Here is an 18,497-nt window from a genome sequence, read left to right as displayed (position 1 = left end):
CAAATGATGTTAAAATAATGACAATAATGTTAAAAATAGCAATTCTAAATACTTATACATATCAGGCACTATGCTAAGAACTTGATGAATATTACCTTTAGACCTCCACCAAAATCTTATATAGTTTATCTGTTAGCTTTTTAGCATAACACACTACCCAAAAAACAATGTGGTGTTGTAGTGACTTAAAACAACAGACATTAATTTAACTCTCAATTCTGCAGGTTAACAATTTAGAATGGACTCAGTATGCCTTTCTTGAGTCTAAGTCAGTCTCAATAGATCCTAGCTAAGCTCACTTAAATCAATAAACTGAGGCTAGAATATAGCACAGTATCTGGTACATAATAGGCTAGTGGATAGGTTGGGGCTGACTGTTTTACAATGACCATGATTAGCAGGTCTGGAATAACTGATGTTTCTATCCCCTTAGCCTCTCATTCTTCAGCATGCCAGTTCAGGCCTTTTCACTTGGCAGGCACAAAATTTCAAGAAAGAAAGTGGACATCTGCAAAGTCTCTTAGGATTCAGGCTTAGAATTCATGCACATCACTGCCAATACAGTATATATACCAAAGTAAGTCACAAGGCCAGCTCAGACATAATGGGCAAAGGAGAAAAAGAGTTTACCTATTGATAGGAGAGGCTGCAAGTTCACACTACAAGGTCATGAAGAGAACGTGAAAGAACTTATGGCCATTTTTGCAATCTACCACAATGAGGTGGTGGTGCCTATAAATTTTCTACTTATTTTATAGATGACAAACTAAATCTGGAACATAACACAGTGCCTGGCAAAAGTAGACATCAATAAGTATTATAAAAATAAAAGAATAAAATCTTAAATAAATAGAATAGTTTAATTAATGCATATTTAAATAGGGCTATAAACCAAGCCTGAATTGTCTGTTTGCATGGCCTAATTCTTTCTCAATACCCTATATTGGTTCCTAAATATAAAAAAAAGAAATTAAATGAGAAATGACATGACAAATTTTACTAGAATCAGACTGTACCCAGCTGGAGAATCCTGTCACTAAGCTATAAGAGAGCTACATATGAAGCAATGGTGAAATTTTAGATAGTACACAGCACAGGACTGTAATCCCTGAGAGAAGGGGAGCACATGAGGGAAACTCTACAAGTGCTCCAGCCTGCTGCCTAGATGTTTCCAGGCTGCAGTGCAGAATGGGAAACCCACACAGAGCCTGGAAGTCTTCCCAACTTTGAGATTAGTATTCAAGAAGATAGCTAGAATTTGTAGAAAAGATTACTGGAGAGGAAAGAGATGCACATCAGGAAGCTCCAAATCTATAGAAAAATCCCTTGAGTCTGTGGCTGAGTACAGGTCTGTGAATGCAAAAGGAGAAACTAGACAAAGCCAGGGAAAGAACCACTGGAAAGTAGTACCTACCTGAATGAATGGTAAAGCTCACACAGGGCTGAGAATAGTTCAAATTCCTAACAGCCAGAGTGGAGACCCACAGGAAAATGTGTTGAGTACTCAGATGGGTATTTCCTTAGTGATGGGGCTATATTAACTTGAGAAAAGAGGCTTCTCTGGACCTACGAAAGCCTCAGAAGAATCAAACTTGTTTCAAAAACTTTAATGTATGCCAGAACAAACCAACACTTTTAAAAAACTCCAACAACAAAAAGAATCACAATATCAAATATCAATAAAAAAATCACCATAAAAAATCAGAAAAATATTTACTCCACAATCAAATAAAATCAATCCACAGAAGTGATGAAATCACAGACTTTAAATCAGTTATTGTGAATATTATAAATATGTTGCATGTATTCAAGAAGTAGAGAAAAACATTAAAATGATAAAAGATAAAGACATAAGACACAAATGGAAGTTTGTGAGATGAAAAAAGCAATATTTGAAATTGAAAAGATATATTGGATCTGATTAACAATAAATTACACAAGGCAGAAGATCAGTGAATCTAAAACATAGAACTATTAACTATTCAAAATGAAGAACAGAGAAGTAAAGAATAAAAAAGACACCCCTCAAGAAAAAAGGGTTAGTGACCTGTGAAATAATACTAAGCTTTCTAGCACATGTGCAGCTGGGATCTCAGATATTGTAACGTAGGGGGAAGGGAGAAATAATAGCTAAATTGTTTCCAAACTTGATAACACCTATTAATGCAGATATACAAAAGGTTTAATAAACCCAAAGCAAAAGAAATAAAACAAAACCACACAATTGCATGTCATACCATAATTTTAAAAACCAGTGATAAAGAAAAAAATTGTAAAACAGCCATGAGTGAGAAAATGGATATGTACAAGAGCAAAGATATGAATGACAACAGACTTTTTGCCAAGAAATACAAAGACAGACTAAAATGGCATAACATCTTTGAAGAACTAAAAAATTCTTTATTTTTTTATTTTTATTTTTTTACAGAGACAGAGAGAGTCAGAGAGAGGGATAGATAGGGACAGACAGACAGGAATGGAGAGAGATGAGAAGCATCAATCATTAGTTTTCCATTGCAACACCTTAGTTGTTCATTGATTGCTTTCTCATATGTGCCTCGACTGTGGGGCTACAGCAGACTGAGTAACCCCTTGCTTGAGCCAGCGACCTTGGGTCCAAGCTGGTGAGCTTTGCTCAAACCAGATGAGCCCACGCTCAAGCTGGTGACCTTGGGGTCTTGAACATGGATCCTCCACATCCCAGTTCGACATTCTATCCACTGTGCCACCGCCTGGTCAGGCAGAACTGGAAAATTCTACAGTGGCAAAAATATGTGTCAAAAAAAGAGGCATAATAAATATTTTTTTCAAACCAGTAGAAAAGAGAGAGAATGCATTGCCCTTAGATAAGCACAGAAACAAATATTAAAGGAAGTGCCTGGGCAAAAGGAAAAAGAAAACTAAATTCTACAGAAGAGAATAAACAATGCAGAAAATGGTATATGTGGGTAATTTTAAAATCTTTTTAAAATTGTTTTCCTCATTTATAAATCTGTTTAAAAAGAATTTTTAAAGCAACAATAATAATGTACTTTGGGGTTTAGAAATTGTAGAAGCAAAATGGATGAATATCTAAAAATAAAATTGATCACTGCAAAAGCAAAAAGGTTGGGAGGAGAAAAGTGGAAGCAAGCTATAGTAAGATTTTTATGCTATCTGTGAAGTGGCGTAACATTACTATTTGAAAGTAGACTGTGATAAGTTAAAGATATGTACTCTAAACCTTAAAGCAACCATTAAGAACGACAAAACGAAGAGGTAGAGCCAATAAACCAATAAAGAAGTTAAATGATACCATAAAAGTACTTAATTTAAATGAAGGCAGAAAATAAGAAAATCAAGATCATAGATATAAATCTCATGTAAATGGCTAAACACTCATTTTAAAAGTCTGAGATTGTGCCCTGGCCAGTTGGCTCAGCGGTAGAGCGTCGGCCTGGCGTGTGGGGGACCCGGGTTCGATTCCCAGCCAGGGCACATAGGAGAAGCGCCTATTTGCTTCTCCACCCCGCCCCCCTCCTTCCTCTCTGTCTCTCTCTTCCCCTCCCGCAGCCAAGGCTCCATTGGAGCAAAGATGGCCCGGGCGCTGGGGATGGCTCCTTGGCCTCTGCCCCAGGCGCTAGAGTGGCTCTGGTCGCGGCAGAGCGACGCCCCGGAGGGCCAGAGCATCGCCCCTGGTGGGCGTGCCGGTGGGATCCCGGTCAGGCGCATGCGGGAGTCTGTCTGACTGTCTCTCCTCGTTTCCAGCTTCAGAAAAATACAAAAAAAAAAAAAAAAGTCTGAGATTGCCAGACTAAATTTCAAAGAACCACTCAATTTTATGCTGTCTAAAAAAAGATCACTTGAAATAAGTTAAAAATAAAATAAAATATACCATACAAACACTAGGCATAATAAAGTTGAAATGGCCATATTAATTTCAGATAAAGTAGACCAGAAAAAGTAATGTTACTAACAATAAAAGGGAACACTTTATAATCAATATGGGATCAATTCAACAGGAAAACCAAATAATTTTAAATATATTTTAAACTTTTAAAGATATAAATCAAATGCTGATAAAAATAAAAAAGAAAAATAGACAATTCAAAATTATAGCTAAATATTTCAAAATTTTTCTTGCAGCAACATAGAACAATTAAACAGAAAAATCAATAAGACATAAAAAACATAAATAACACTAACAACCAACATGATACAAAACATTTACCAAAAAAAGTATATTACAGGCCATAATAATCTCAATAAATTAAAAAAAAATAGAATTCTTATATTGTACGTTCTGTGACCACAAAATAATTAAACTAAAAATTAAAAACAGAAAGATATTTGAAAAGTCTCCCAAATTTTTGAAAATTTAAACACATGCTCTTAAATAACCCCAGGATCAAAGAAGACATCCATGGGAAATTAAAAACATTTTGAATCTTGACCTGTGGTGGCACAGTGGATAAAGTGTTCACCTGGAATGCTGAGGTTGCCGGTTTAAAACCCTGGGCTTGCCCGGTCAAGGCACATGTGGGAGTTGAGGTTTCCTGCTCCTCCCCCCTTCTCTCTCTCTCTCTCTCTCTCTCTCTCTCCTCTAAAATGAATAATTAGAAAAATACAAAAAAACCTAAAAACATTTTGAATCTTATAAAAATTAAAATACAACATACAAAATGACAGGAGACAGCTAAAGCAATGTTTAGAGGAAAATTTATAGCATCATATGATTAGAAAAGAACTTCTCAAATCAATGATCTTAGCTTTCCCCTTAATAAGCTAAAAGAGCCAATTATACTCAAACAGAAGGAAGCAAGTTATAAAGTTAAAACCAGACAGTAACAGAAAACCAATAGAGAAATGAATTTAAACTGAATTACTTTTTAGAAATGATTTATGTTTTTTAAAGTTTAAAATATATTTAAATAATGGAGGCAAATATATTTGACAGGTTATAGGATATGCAGTACCAAATCATTTTCATATACAAACATTTTCACTAATTACAGAGAAATCTTCTGTCACCATCAGACAACATTCTTACTGAACATTTCCTTGTTACTAAAAAATACTTTTCTTTTTGTTTTCCAGAAAATCTGCAACAGATGCAGGTAGCTTCTTTATCTTGCCAGGCAAGTATTTAAAATACTACTCTGATAAAGTATAGCCTGGAAGACGATACTAGCCTTACCAGACCTATGTCTGCAATAAGTCTTTGACAGGAATATCTGAAATGAAACAGGAAAATAAGCTTTGTTTTTCTAAGATACAAAGTTGAAGAAGACATTTCCCTCAGCCTTAAAGGATAAAAAAAAACCTCTTGCTTTGAAAACAACGTGGATGTTACTTTTGTCTCATTTGAATTTCAAATCAAGAGAAAGAATTTTCAACTCTCATCGCTGTCCCTTTTTCCCCTTATAACACACAATATTGTGGACATTTAAAAATTTTACTAGAATGTGAAAGATGTTGTAAGACCCTTGCTGAAGATCATGTTAAAATGTTAGCTTTCGTAGGCTTCATTGTCATCGCTGCTGTGGTAACTAAACGTCCAAAGTTGTTGATGCCTTCTTGGGAATGAAATAATCTATCCCCAGACAAGCTATTTCAAGTCCTTCCACTTAATACTGCTTTTGAAATGACTTTTATTTTCAGACACTCCAGATGTAATCTCTTCACTGACCGCACAATGGTTTATTTTGAAAATGCTGTAAAGAGCAAATTCTTTGAATCCATATTTTTTCAGTTGACATGACCAAGTTGTTACAAGCTCAGTGACATGTGACCATTGCATCTGTAACAAGTCATAACCAGAGGAAACTCTGGCAGCTCAGTGGTTGCACAATTTATACTCAACCATTGGAGGAATTAAGGATTTTGGTCTTGAATTCCAATGTGGCCTAAGGAATTTTAGCAGTCTCTTTTTCCAAAGTTGTGGTGTACATACAACCCCTTATACCGGGCTTAGTCATGATCCCCTGTATGTTTGGGGAATGTTTTGTGTGTGGCAAATAAATGTAAACTCATCCTTGTTTGGCTTCTTCCAAGCTGTAATTCATTAAATTCTAGATCAGTGAGTTGTTCCACTTCTTTAGTCTGGGAAAACTCTTTCCCAGACAATCAATAAGACAATTGTACTTATTTGCATAAGTACAATTTAATTACCCCACAGAGAGACCCATTCAGGCTCACTCCAAGGCTTCAAAGCCAGGAAGACAATGACCAACTTGCCTTGAATGCCTCTTCACTCTCCATGCCAGAACCTATGTCTCTCCATGTTAGGCACTCAGCCAGGACATCAACTCTTGAGTCTTCCTGACAATGTAAGAAATGCCCCCCTGGCATGCAGGAGTTCCGGGTTTGATTCCCGGCCAGGGCACACAGGAGAAGTGCCCATCTGCTTCTCCACCCCTCCCCCTCTCCTTCCTCTCTGTCTCTCTCTTCCCCTCCTGCAGCCAAGGCTTCATGGGAGCTAAGTTGGCCCCGGCACTGCGGATGGCTCTGTGGCCTCTGCCTCAGGCACTAGAATGGCTCTGGTTGCAACAGAGCAACGCCCCAGATGGGCAGAGCATCACCCCCTGGTGGGCGTGCCAGATGGATCCCAGTCGGGCACATGCAGGAGTCTGTCTGACTGCCTCCCAGTTTCCAACTTCAGAAAAATACAAAAAAAAAAAAAAAAAAAGAATACCCCCCAAAACACCTGCTCTTGAAAATCCTAATAGCTTCCAGTAGCCAAAGACCTTTATTGGACTTACTAGAAATAATGTTATTCATATCACTTCTAAATGAGGATACCTCCTATCTCAAGAAGGAGACTGGAGAAGTCACAGTGGAACTTTTAGAACAAACCTTCCATACCAACTATCAGTAAAAAGAGCTCTCAATACTTAAAATATGGTGCTCTGGTCAATACAACCAAGATTTATGGCTTGCAGATCTTTGTTACTTACTTGCTGGTTCTATGTAAGTCTCTCTCTTAAGGTCTTACCTCTCTAACATCTTTCTGATTCTCAAAGTCTATGATTCAAATGATGTAAATATTTAAAGTGTAGAATAAGAAGAGAATTTATTATTTCCTATTTATTTTTATTTTTAAATGAGTAAAATTTACATAACAAAATTTGCCACGTTAATTAAGTGTACATTTCAAGTTAAGTATATTTACATTATTGTGTGACCATCACCATCATCCACCTCCAGCACCTTTGTCTTTCAAAACTAAAACTCTGTGTTAATGAAACAATAACTCTTATTATTCCCTGTTCCCAGCCCATTACAAACACCATCCTACTTTCTGTCTCTATGAATTTGACTAATCTAGGTATCTCATATAAGTAAAATAACACAGTTTTGACCTTTTTTGATTGGTTTATTACTTAGCATGTCTTCAAGCTTCATTCATTTTGTAGTATGTCCGAATACCCTTTCTTTAATAAAGCTGAGTAATATTTATTTTATATAAATACCATATTTTGTTTATCATCTGATGATGGAAACATAAGTTGTAAGAAAAATTACTTTTTAATTACCAGCTATAGTGTCAATTTCTTTTCAGATTACATTCTTAGTTATGTATCAAAATCACTTAGGAGTTTTTAAAACTACAGATTCTGGGGTTAACTCCAGAATTGTTCAAAACTTCCATAGTGGTGCCTAGGAATCTGTATCTTAAGAAAACAAAGGGCAGAGGTTCTTATAAAAAAATAACTATAGAGCTGTCCTCTCCTAAAAAGAGTTATTGCCCTGGCCGGTTGGCTCAGTGGTAGAGCGTTGCCCAGCATGTAGATGTCCTGGGTTTAATTCCCAGGCAGGGCACACAGGAGAAGTGCCCATCTGCTTCTCCACCCTTCCCCCTTTCCTTTCTTGCTCTCTTTCTTCTCCTTTTGCATTCAAGGCTCCATTGGAGCAAAGTTGGCCAGGGCGCTGAGAATGGTTCCATGGCCTCCACCTCAGGCACTAGAATAGCTCAGGTTTCAACAGAGCAACAGCCCAGATGGGCAGAGCATTCCCCCCACCCCCAGTGGGCATGTCTGGTAGAACCCAGCCAGGCGCATGCAGGAGTCTATCTCTCTGCCTTCCAGCTTCTCACTTCAGAAAAATACAAAAACAAAAACAAAAACAAAGAAAACCCAGTTGTTTGTGAGATGATCTGAATACCAATCCCAAAAGCACACCCAATACTCTCAGCCAGTTGTAGTTACAATGTAGACATGAAAGGCATCAAGAAGAAAGACACATGCGTGGAAGTGAATGACTGACTCCTTCTATCCAGAGGTAAAATGTTGGAATTGGAGCAGACACCTTGGCAGCAGTGCATGCTAGAAGATTAGCTTTCACTTCATTTTTTTAGTTCATAGTATTAACACATTGTTGACCAGGAATGTTACGCAGATGTTATCTCATGTCACTGGCTATGAAAGTGAAACAATTGAAATAAACTTCAGTATACTTAACTTATACATAATAACTTAAATGAAACTTTGTACATATCTGCTACCTATTACATTTTATACATATTATATATTCTAGTAATTTTTTGGTGTGGTATACTGTATAGCAATCACCTATGTGTAATGGTATGCAACATGTTTTGCAAATATATCTGGTTTCACTGCACTTTCGTTTTGAAACACACACTTTACACGTTCTAGTTGGATTGAACACAAGGAAGAAAGATTTTACAATATCCTTGATATGTATGTTCAAACTGCGAGCAGTTAGAAGATAGTCCAAGTTTAGACGGCTCAACATCGTGATTGTTTTTGTTTACTGTACCTTCCATTTTGCGGTCTCACATCTGGAGGAGTGGAAAGAAAAGGAGTCCACATGAGAATATAGAACGGTGTGCTGTATTTTGAACTTTGACCCTCAGGGCAAAGAGTCACAAATACAATAATACTATATTACCCTGAATTTCAAAAATTGAAATAGCTAATGCAAGTGAAACACGAGTTAACTCGTGACAACAGTGTGTTAAGGGGCCACATCATGGAATTACTATAGAATTGAACCTTTATTCCTCAAAGTCGCTCTATATGGATGTTGAGCAGATAATGAAAACTTTCCAACAGTTAAGAATTCAAAAAGAGGTTTCTCCTTTAGAACAAGTATAGAATTAGAATAGCCAAGTAAAAAAATCACACAGCCAGTCTTTTGACAATTTACATTTTGCAAAAACCATTATGTTTTAAAGAATGAGTAGAGACAAAAATTAATGTGGAACTAATAAATATAACAACATAACATCATAGAAAGACTCAAACAATATTCAGAGAATCAGAAAAAGCTGAATATTCTCAAAAACTATATCAAAGAGGTAACTTACAAAAGAGAGACAAAAAAATAAGTATAACAAACAAACAAGCTATGAATATTCATTAAGATAATACTGCTTTGGCAAATAAAGACCCTACATTTCAGTGTATCAAGAAAATTAAAGTTTATTTCTCAAGAATGTGAAGTCCAAACATAGGTTCCTGATTAGCAGATGGCTCTTCTACTATTGGCAACTCAGGGAACCAGGATTTTTCTACCATGTGGTTTCATCATCTTCAACACATGGCTTCTGAGGTTGCCATGGAATGGAAAATAGCAAGGAAGAGTGCATGAGGGAACTTTTATGGGCCAGATCTGGAACTGATTTGGATTAGTTCTTCATATATTTCACTGACAAAATTTGAGCATAGGAACATATCTAACTTCAAGAGGGGCTGATGCCAGGGGTATAGCAAAGCAGGATAGGTGACTAGCTAGTCAGTCTCCAGCACCCTGACTATAAAAAACCGATAGAAAGAAATGTACAAATAAGAATCCAGAAAGTTAGAGGACTAGGTGAGATAAGGAAGGACCAGTCGTGTGGAAATAATAGCAATAACAAAAATTCAGGAAGTAAACAGCAAAACTGAAATGGCAGGACAGGGAACAAACTTATGAAGCCTTCTCAGAAGAGAAGAAAAGGGAAAGGAGCTGAAAAATACATATATATGATAAATATGTGAAGAGCAGAGAAGTGAGAACAGGATTGGGTTTTATCCTTTTGGTTTTGTTGTTGTTGTTGTTTAAGTGAGAGGAGAGGAGATAGTGAGATAGACTCAAGCATGCACACTGACCAGGATCCACCCGGCAACCCCCTTCTAGGGCTGATGTTAAATTAATCATCCTGAGGCTAATGTGTTTGGACTATCAAGTTATCCTCAGCACCTGGGCCCATGGTCGAATCTTGATGCTGGAACCAATCAACCCACTGGCTGCGAGTGGGGAAGAGGGAGAGAAGGGGAACAGGGAGAGAAGGGGAAGAGTGAGGAGGAGAGAAGCAGATGGTAACTTCTCTTTTGTACCCTGATCAGGAATCGAACCCAGGATGCCCATATGCTGAGTGGACGTTCTATCCACTGAGCCACTGGCCAGGGCCAGAGGACAGAAATTTTAATCTCAGATTTGGAGATACTTCAAAAGAAGAAACCAAAACAAAGAGCAGACAAGAAGTAACAAAGAAGACATAACTGAAGAAAATTTCTCAAAACAAAAGATCCAAATATGTAGGTATAAATGACCAATCATGGTCCAAGTAAATGAAATTAAAAGACACTCATGCCAAACTCATTGTGGAAGAACTTTGGAATTAGAATGATAGGAAAAAAGAAATTCTACAAGCTTACATGCAAGCAAATAAATCAAGAACAGATAATAAACAAAGCAACAAGGCCCTGGCCGGTTGGCTCAGCAGTAGAGCATCAGCCCAGCATGTGGAAGTCCTGAGCTCAACTCCCGGTCAGACGCACAGGAGAAGCGACCATTTGCTTTCCCCCATCTCTCTCTCTCTCTCTCTCTCTCTCTCTCTCTCTCTCTCTCTCTTTATCTATCTATCTATCTCTCTTCCACTCCTGCAGCCATGGTTCAAATGGTATGAGCAAATTTGGCCCTGGCACTGAGGATGCCTCCATGACCTCACCTCAAGCACTAAAATAGATAGGTTGCCAAGCAATGGAGCTATGGCCCAGTTTGGCAGGATATGCCTGGTAGGGGGTTGCTGGGTAGATTCCGATTGGGGCGCATGCCCCAGTCTGTCTCTCTGCCACCCTACTTCTCACTTAAAGAAAAAAAATAAAAAGCAACAAAATCAGATTATCATATTTTTCTCTGCAACTTGACATGCAAGGAGATAAAGTTGCAACATCTTTTGATTGAAGGGAAAGAAGACTTGATGAAAGAATTTGATATGAAGAGGTAATTCTCAGATATGCTAGAGTTCAGAAATATTTAACTCAAATACTCATTTAAAGGAAAAAAATAAAAAAGCAAAGACAAACCTTTTTACTGAATTGTATATGCTAACTAAATGGGAGTAAATCAAATTAAATACTCAAGAATGAGGGTCTTATGATTTAAAACATAGTATTAAAAATGTTAGCCTGACCAGGCAGTGGCACAGTGGATAGAACACTGGACTGGGACATGGAGGATCCATTTCAAAACCCCGAGGTCACAGGCTTGAGCACGGGCTCACCAGCTTGAGTGCGGGTCACGGCTTGTTCATGGGATTATAGACATAACCCCATGGTCACTGGCTTGAGCCCAAATGTCACTGGCTTTAATCCCAAAATGATTGGTTTAAGCCCAAGGCTGTTGGTTTGAGCAAGGGATCACTCACTCTACTGTAGCCCCCCAATCAAGGCACATATGAGAAAGCAATCAATGGATGGGTATAGTGCTTTTATAAAAGAGGTCCAGAGAGTTCTCTGAAGTTACATAAAAAGATGACTGTCTATGAATAAAAAGTTGGCCTTTCTCACTAGACACCAATCTGTGGATGCCTTGATCTTGGATTTCCAGCCATCAGATCTGTGAAAAACACATTTCTATTGTTTGTAAGCCACCATAACAGACTAATTCAGAGCCTTAGTAGAAGAACATATTTTGGGCTAAGGAAAACAAACTATATATATATTTTTTTTTTCCTTAAGTGAGAAGTGGGGAGGTAGAGAGATAGACTCCCACATGTGCCCTGACTGGGATCCACCCAGCAAGCCTTCAATGGGACGATGCTCTTCTCATCTGGGGTTGTTGTTCCGCTGCTCAGGAACCGAGCTATTTTGGCTTCTGAAGCAAGGCTGTGGTGCCCTTCTAAGTGCCCAGAGCCAACTTGCTTCAACCGAGACATGCTGTAGGAGGAGAACAGAGAGATAGAGAGAGAAAAGGGAGAGGGGGAGGGGTGGAGAAGCAGATGGCCACTTCTCTCGTGTTCTCTGACCAGGAATCAAACCCAGGACATCCACACACCAGGCCGACACTCTACCACTGAGCCAATCAGCCAAGGTCTCTATATGTATATTTAAAAAGCTCACTTCATTCTAGAAAGCTACCAACAAAAAGAGGCACACCCTTGAAAAAGTTCTAACAAAAGGATAAAGAATAACAGATCCCAGAATTAGGAGAAAAAAAGTGTATGTTCCCTTAAAGTGAACAATGGTGAAGAATTATACTCAATAAAGCAATATCCAGAGAATATAAAAGGAATAAGTTATATAATCCCAAAATTTTAGTAACTTGTCAATTTGTAGATTTTATGTTAAGACAGAGAAAGGCATTTTTTATTTATTGACTTTAGAGAGAAAGAAAGGGGAGAAAGAAGCAGTGATTTGTTGTTGCACCCATTCATGCATTCATTGCTTGATTCCAGTACGTGCCCTGACTGAAAATTGAACCTGCAACCTTGGTGCTTCAGGATGATGCTCTAACCAACAGAGCAAGACTTTCTTATTTATTATACCAGTGTTCTGTAAACAACACCAATATATTTCTCACAGCTTTCTGGGTCAAAAGTACAAAACTAAGGTGTCAGCTAGGCTGTGCTCCTCCGGGGATTCAAAGTAAGAATCCATTCCTTGCCTCTGCAGCTTGTGACAGCTGCCAACAGTCCTTGGTTTATAGGTTTATTACTCCAGTCAGCCTCTTCTTTACATCACCTTCTCTTCTTCACGTTTATGTCAAAATTCCTCTGCCTCTCTTATAAGGATAAACATGGTGGCATTGGGTTCACCTGGATAATTCAGGATAACCTCCTCTTCTCAAAATCCTCAACTTATCACTTTTTTCCATGTAAGGTAATAATCATAGGTTCTAGGATTAGGATGTAGACATATCTTTGAGGTCATCATTCAGCCCACTACACCACTGTGTTAACTTCTTGGGGGGAAAAGTGACTTGTAAATATCTTCCAACTGACTAAGAATAAAATCGTAAGTTCATGAATGAGAAAACTGTTATATAAAAGTATTGGTGGATAATATGTCATTTTCTAAATAATTGTTCAAAACCTATATTCTCATTCAAGTAAATACAGAAAAATAATTTTCAAGATGAAATATATATAAATAAAATATAATTGTCTCTACATTAACCTCATATTATTTTATACATTTTGAATTTTAAACCATGAGTATATTATCAATCCAAAAATCATTAGAATTTCTTAAAGAGAAAAGAGATGAATATTTTTTAAAAAGAATCCTCATCTCACATCATAAAGACAATACTTTGTTGACTATGTAAATATAAAATTTGAAACTATGAAACATTTGAAAGTTATTGGTGCATTAACTAATTTTATTACATACAAGGGCATTTGAACAATATAGTCATTTGAAGAATGAAGTACTTATGTCTAATTTATATAATTGGTTATAAAAAATGATTTCATTTTATATGCACATAAAATCAAATTGCAAACTGAAAGCAAACTAGCAAAATGTTTATAAAGATTATAGAATATAGTGGTAGTATTCTTATAATAAACCAGTAAGAGAGGAGAAAGAAGATGGCAGCGGAGTAGGCGGATGCACAGACGCCCAGCTCTCAACACCAAACTGGAATACAAATCAATTTAGAAAAAATCAGCATGAAAAACCAACACTGAACTGCAAGAACAGCTCTCAAAAACCAAGGAGCAAAGAGGAAGCCACAATAATCCTGGTAAGGAGTGCCTGAATCTCCTCTGCTTACAGGAACGGAAGGAGGGGAGTGAGGCTGAGAGCCCAGAGAGGATTTCACAGAGGAAAAAGAGCAGAAACTACTGCTCACAGCCACTTACCTGGCAACCAGAAAGCAAGGTGGGTTGAAAAGACCAGCTTATCTCCCAAGTGGAAAAGACAGGGAGAGGGACAGACTGTGAGGGGCTAAGGTATGCAAGAAACGAAATAAAAAAGCTGACTCATTCGTGCTGGAAGTGGCCATAGCTGGGGGAGGGACTGAACCTTTCACAAAAAAGAGCTAAAGTGCTTCCGGATCAGAGATCTCCGGACATCTATCCAGCTCCAATCAGCACAACAAGACACAGCTGAAAACAAGAAGTGGGGAGGAGGGGCAGTAACTCAGGTCTCCATGGAGATCTGAGATACACCTCCTCCTACTGAAGCTGAGAAAAAACCCTGCCCCCAGTGAGATTAGTTGGTGGAAGAGACCTTCAGTGTCTCAGGTTACACCCACAGCATTCCTGGTTACAGTTTCAAGGAAGCCCCCTGCTGAGATCAGTTAACAAGACTATCACCTGTTAAGAAAACAAACAAATCAAGACTTCAAAGCTGCCCAAATCCAAAAGTGGATTACAAATAATAGCTGATACCAACCCACGAAGACCTAAAAATAACACAACTGAAAACTGGAGGCAGACAACACCAAGCCTAGACTCAACCAACTCTACAAATAAAAAAAAAAAAAAGATAAGAAGACAAAGGAGTGCAATCCAAATGAAACCACAAGAGACACCTTCGAGAGATGAACTGAGTGATATGGAAATAATCAAACTTCCAGATGCGGAGTTCAAAATAATGATTGTAAGGATGCTTAGGGATCTTAGAACAACAATGGAGGGGCAGTTTGAAAACCTAAATAAAGAAATAGCAAGTATAAAAAAGAATCAGTTGGAGACGACAAATACAATATCAGAAATAAAGACCACAATGGAAGGAATTAAAAACAGGATAGATAGAGCAGAGGATCGAATCAGAGAGTTAGAAGACAACTGGAATGAAGGCATGAAAGCAGAGAAGAAAAGAGAAAAAAGACTCAAAAAGTCAGAGGAAACTCTTAGAGAGCTGTGTGACAACATGAAGAGAAATAACATCCGCATCATAGGGGTTCCTGAAAAAGAAGAAAAAGAACAAGGGATAGAGACTTTGTTCAATCATATCATAGCTGAAAACTTCCCTAAATTAATGCAAGAGAAACTCTCACAAATCCAAGAAGCACAGAGGACTCCATTAAAGAGAAACCCAAAGAAACCTACACCAAGACACATCATAAATAAATACCAAAGATAAGCGATAAAGAGAAAATATTAAAAGCTGCAAGAGAAAAAAAAGTTATCACCTACAAAGGAGCCCCCATAAGGATGGCATCTGACTTCTCAACAGAAACACTTGAGGCCAGAAGGGAATGGCAAGAAATATTCAAAGTAATGCAGAACAAGAACCTACAACCAAGACTACTTTATCCAGCAAGGCTATCGTTTAAAATCGAAGGAGAAATAAAAAGCTTCCCAGACAAAAAACAACTCAAGGAATTCATTACAACCAAACCAATGCTGCAGGAAATATTAAGGGCCCTGGTGTAAACAGATAAAGTGGGAAAAGAATACAGAAAAAAAAAAAAAAAGAATACACCTTTAAAGAAGAAAATGGCAATAAACAACTACATATCAATAATAACCTTAAATGTAAATGGATTAAATGATCCAATCAAAAGACATAGGGTAGCTGCGTGGATAAGAAAACAGGACCCATACATATGTTGTCTACAAGAGACACACCTTAGAACAAAAGACACACACAGATTGAAGGTAAAAGGATGGAAAAAAACGTTTCATGCAAACGGAAATTAAAAAAAGCTGGGGTAGCAATACTTATATCAGACAAATTGGACTTTAAAGCAAAGGATATAGTAAGAGATAAAGAAGGCCACTACATAATGATAAAGGGAGTAATCCAACAGGAAGATATAACTATTATAAATATCTATGCACCTCATATAGGAGCACCCAAATATATAAAACAGACTTTGATGGATTTAAAGGGCGAGATCAACAGCAATACTATAATAGTAGGGGATTTCAATACCCCACTAACATCACTAGATAGATCCTCAAGAAAGAAAATTAACAAAGAAACAGCAGACTTATTGGAAACACTAGATCAACTCGATTTAATAGATATCTTCAGAACCTTTCACCCTAAAGCAGCAGAATATACATTCTTTTCAAGTGCTCATGGTACATTCTCTAGGATAGACCACATGTTCGGGTACAAAAGTGCTCTCAACAAATTTAAGAAGACTGAAATCATATCAAGCACTTTCTCCGATCACAACGGCATGAAACTAGAAATGAATCACAGCAGAAAAGCTCAAAAATTCTCAAACACATGGAAACTAAATAGCAGGGTGTTAAATAAATGAATGGATTAAGAATGAGATCAAAGAAGAAATAAAGAAATTCCTAGAAATGAATGACAATGAGCATACAACAACTCAAAATTTATGGGACACAGCGAAAGCAGTGCTGAGAGGGAAGTTCATAGCACTACAGGCACACACTTTCAGAAGCTAGAAAAAGCTCAAATAAACAACTTAACCCTGCATCTAAAAGAATTAGAAAAAGAACAGCAAGTAAAGCCCAAATGTAGTAGAAGGAAGGAAATAATAAAGATCAGAGCAGAAATAAATGACATAGAGGCTAAAGAAACAATACAGAGAATCAATGAAACTAGGAGCTGGTTCTTTGAAAAGGTAAACAAGATTGATGAACCTTTAAGTAGACTCACCAAGAAAAAGAGAGAGAGGACTCAAATAAATAAAATTAGAAATGAGAAAGGAGAAATAACAACTGACACAACAGAAATACAAAATATTGTAAGAAAATACTATGAAGAACTGTATGCCAAAAAACTAGACAACCTAGATGAAATGGACAAATTCCTTGAAACATACTATCTTCCAAAAATCAATCTGGAAGAATCAGAAAACTTAAACAGACCGATTACACCAAAGGAGATCGAAACAGTTATCAAAAAACTCCCAACAAAGAAAAGTCCGGGGCCCGATGGCTTCACAACAGAATTCTACCAAATATTCAAAGAAGAACTAACTCCTATCCTTCTCAAACTATTTCAAAAAATTCAAGAGGAAGGAAGACTTCCAAACTCCTTTTATGAGGCGAGCATAATTCTGATTCCAAAACCAGGCAAAGACAACACAAAGAAAGAAAATTATAGGCCAATATCTCTGATGAATATAGATGCTAAAATCCTCAACAAAATATTAGCAAACCGGATCCAACAATATATGGAAAAAATCATACACCATGATCAAGTGGGATTTATTCTGGGGAGGCAAGGCTGGTACAATATTCGTAAATCAATCAATGTGATTCATCACATAAACAAAAAGAAGGAGAAAAACCATATGATAATTTCAATAGATGCAGAAAAAGCATTTGATAAAATCCAGCACCCATTCATGATCAAAACTCTCAGCAAAGTGGGAATACAGGGAACATACCTCAACATGATAAAAGCCATCTATGAGAAACCTACAGCCAACATCATACTCAATGGGAAAAAATTAAAAGCAATACCCTTAAGGTCAGGAACAAAGCAGGGGTGCCCCCTTTCACCACTCTTATTTAACATAGTCCTGGAAGTCCTAGCCACAGCAATCAGACAAGAAAAAGAAATAAAAGGCATTCAAGTTGGAAAAGAAGAAGTAAAACTATCATTATTTGCAGATGATATGATATTGTATATAAAAAACCCTAAAGTCTCAGTCAAAAAACTACTGGACCTGATAAATAAATTCAGCAAAGTGGCAGGATATAAAATCAATACTCAGAAATCAGAAGCATTTTTATACACCAACAATGAACAGTCAGAAAGAGAAATTAAGGAAACAATCCCCTTCACAATTACAACCAAAAAAATAAAGTACCTAGGAGTAAACTTAACCAAGGAGACTAAAGACTTGTACTGGGAAAATTACAAAACATTGATAAAAGAAATCAAGGAAGATACAAACAAGTGGAAGCATATATCGTGCTCATGGTTAGGAAGAATAAACATCATTAAAATGTCTATATTACCCAAAGCAATTTATAAATTCAATGCAATACCAATTAAAATACCAATGACATACTTCAAAGATATAGAACACATATTCCAAAAATTTATATGGAACCAAAAAAGGACATGAATAGCCTCAGCAATCTTAAAAAAGAAGAATAAAGTGGGAGGTATCACACTTCCTGATATCAAGTTATACTACAAGGCCATTGTACTCAAAACAGCCTGGTACTGGCATAAGAACAGGCATATAGATCAATGGAACAGAACAGAGAACCCAGAAATAAACCCACAGTTCTATGGACAACTGATATTTGACAAAGGAGGTAAGGAAATACAATGGAGTAAAGACAGCCTCTTTAACAAATGGTGTTGGGAAAATTGGACAGCTACCTGCAAAAAAAT

The sequence above is a fragment of the Saccopteryx bilineata genome, chromosome 1, assembly GCF_036850765.1.
Source record: "Saccopteryx bilineata isolate mSacBil1 chromosome 1, mSacBil1_pri_phased_curated, whole genome shotgun sequence".
NCBI lineage: Eukaryota > Metazoa > Chordata > Mammalia > Chiroptera > Emballonuridae > Saccopteryx > Saccopteryx bilineata.
The sequence above is the reverse complement of the archived record's forward strand: the minus strand, read 5'-3'. Positions refer to the sequence as shown.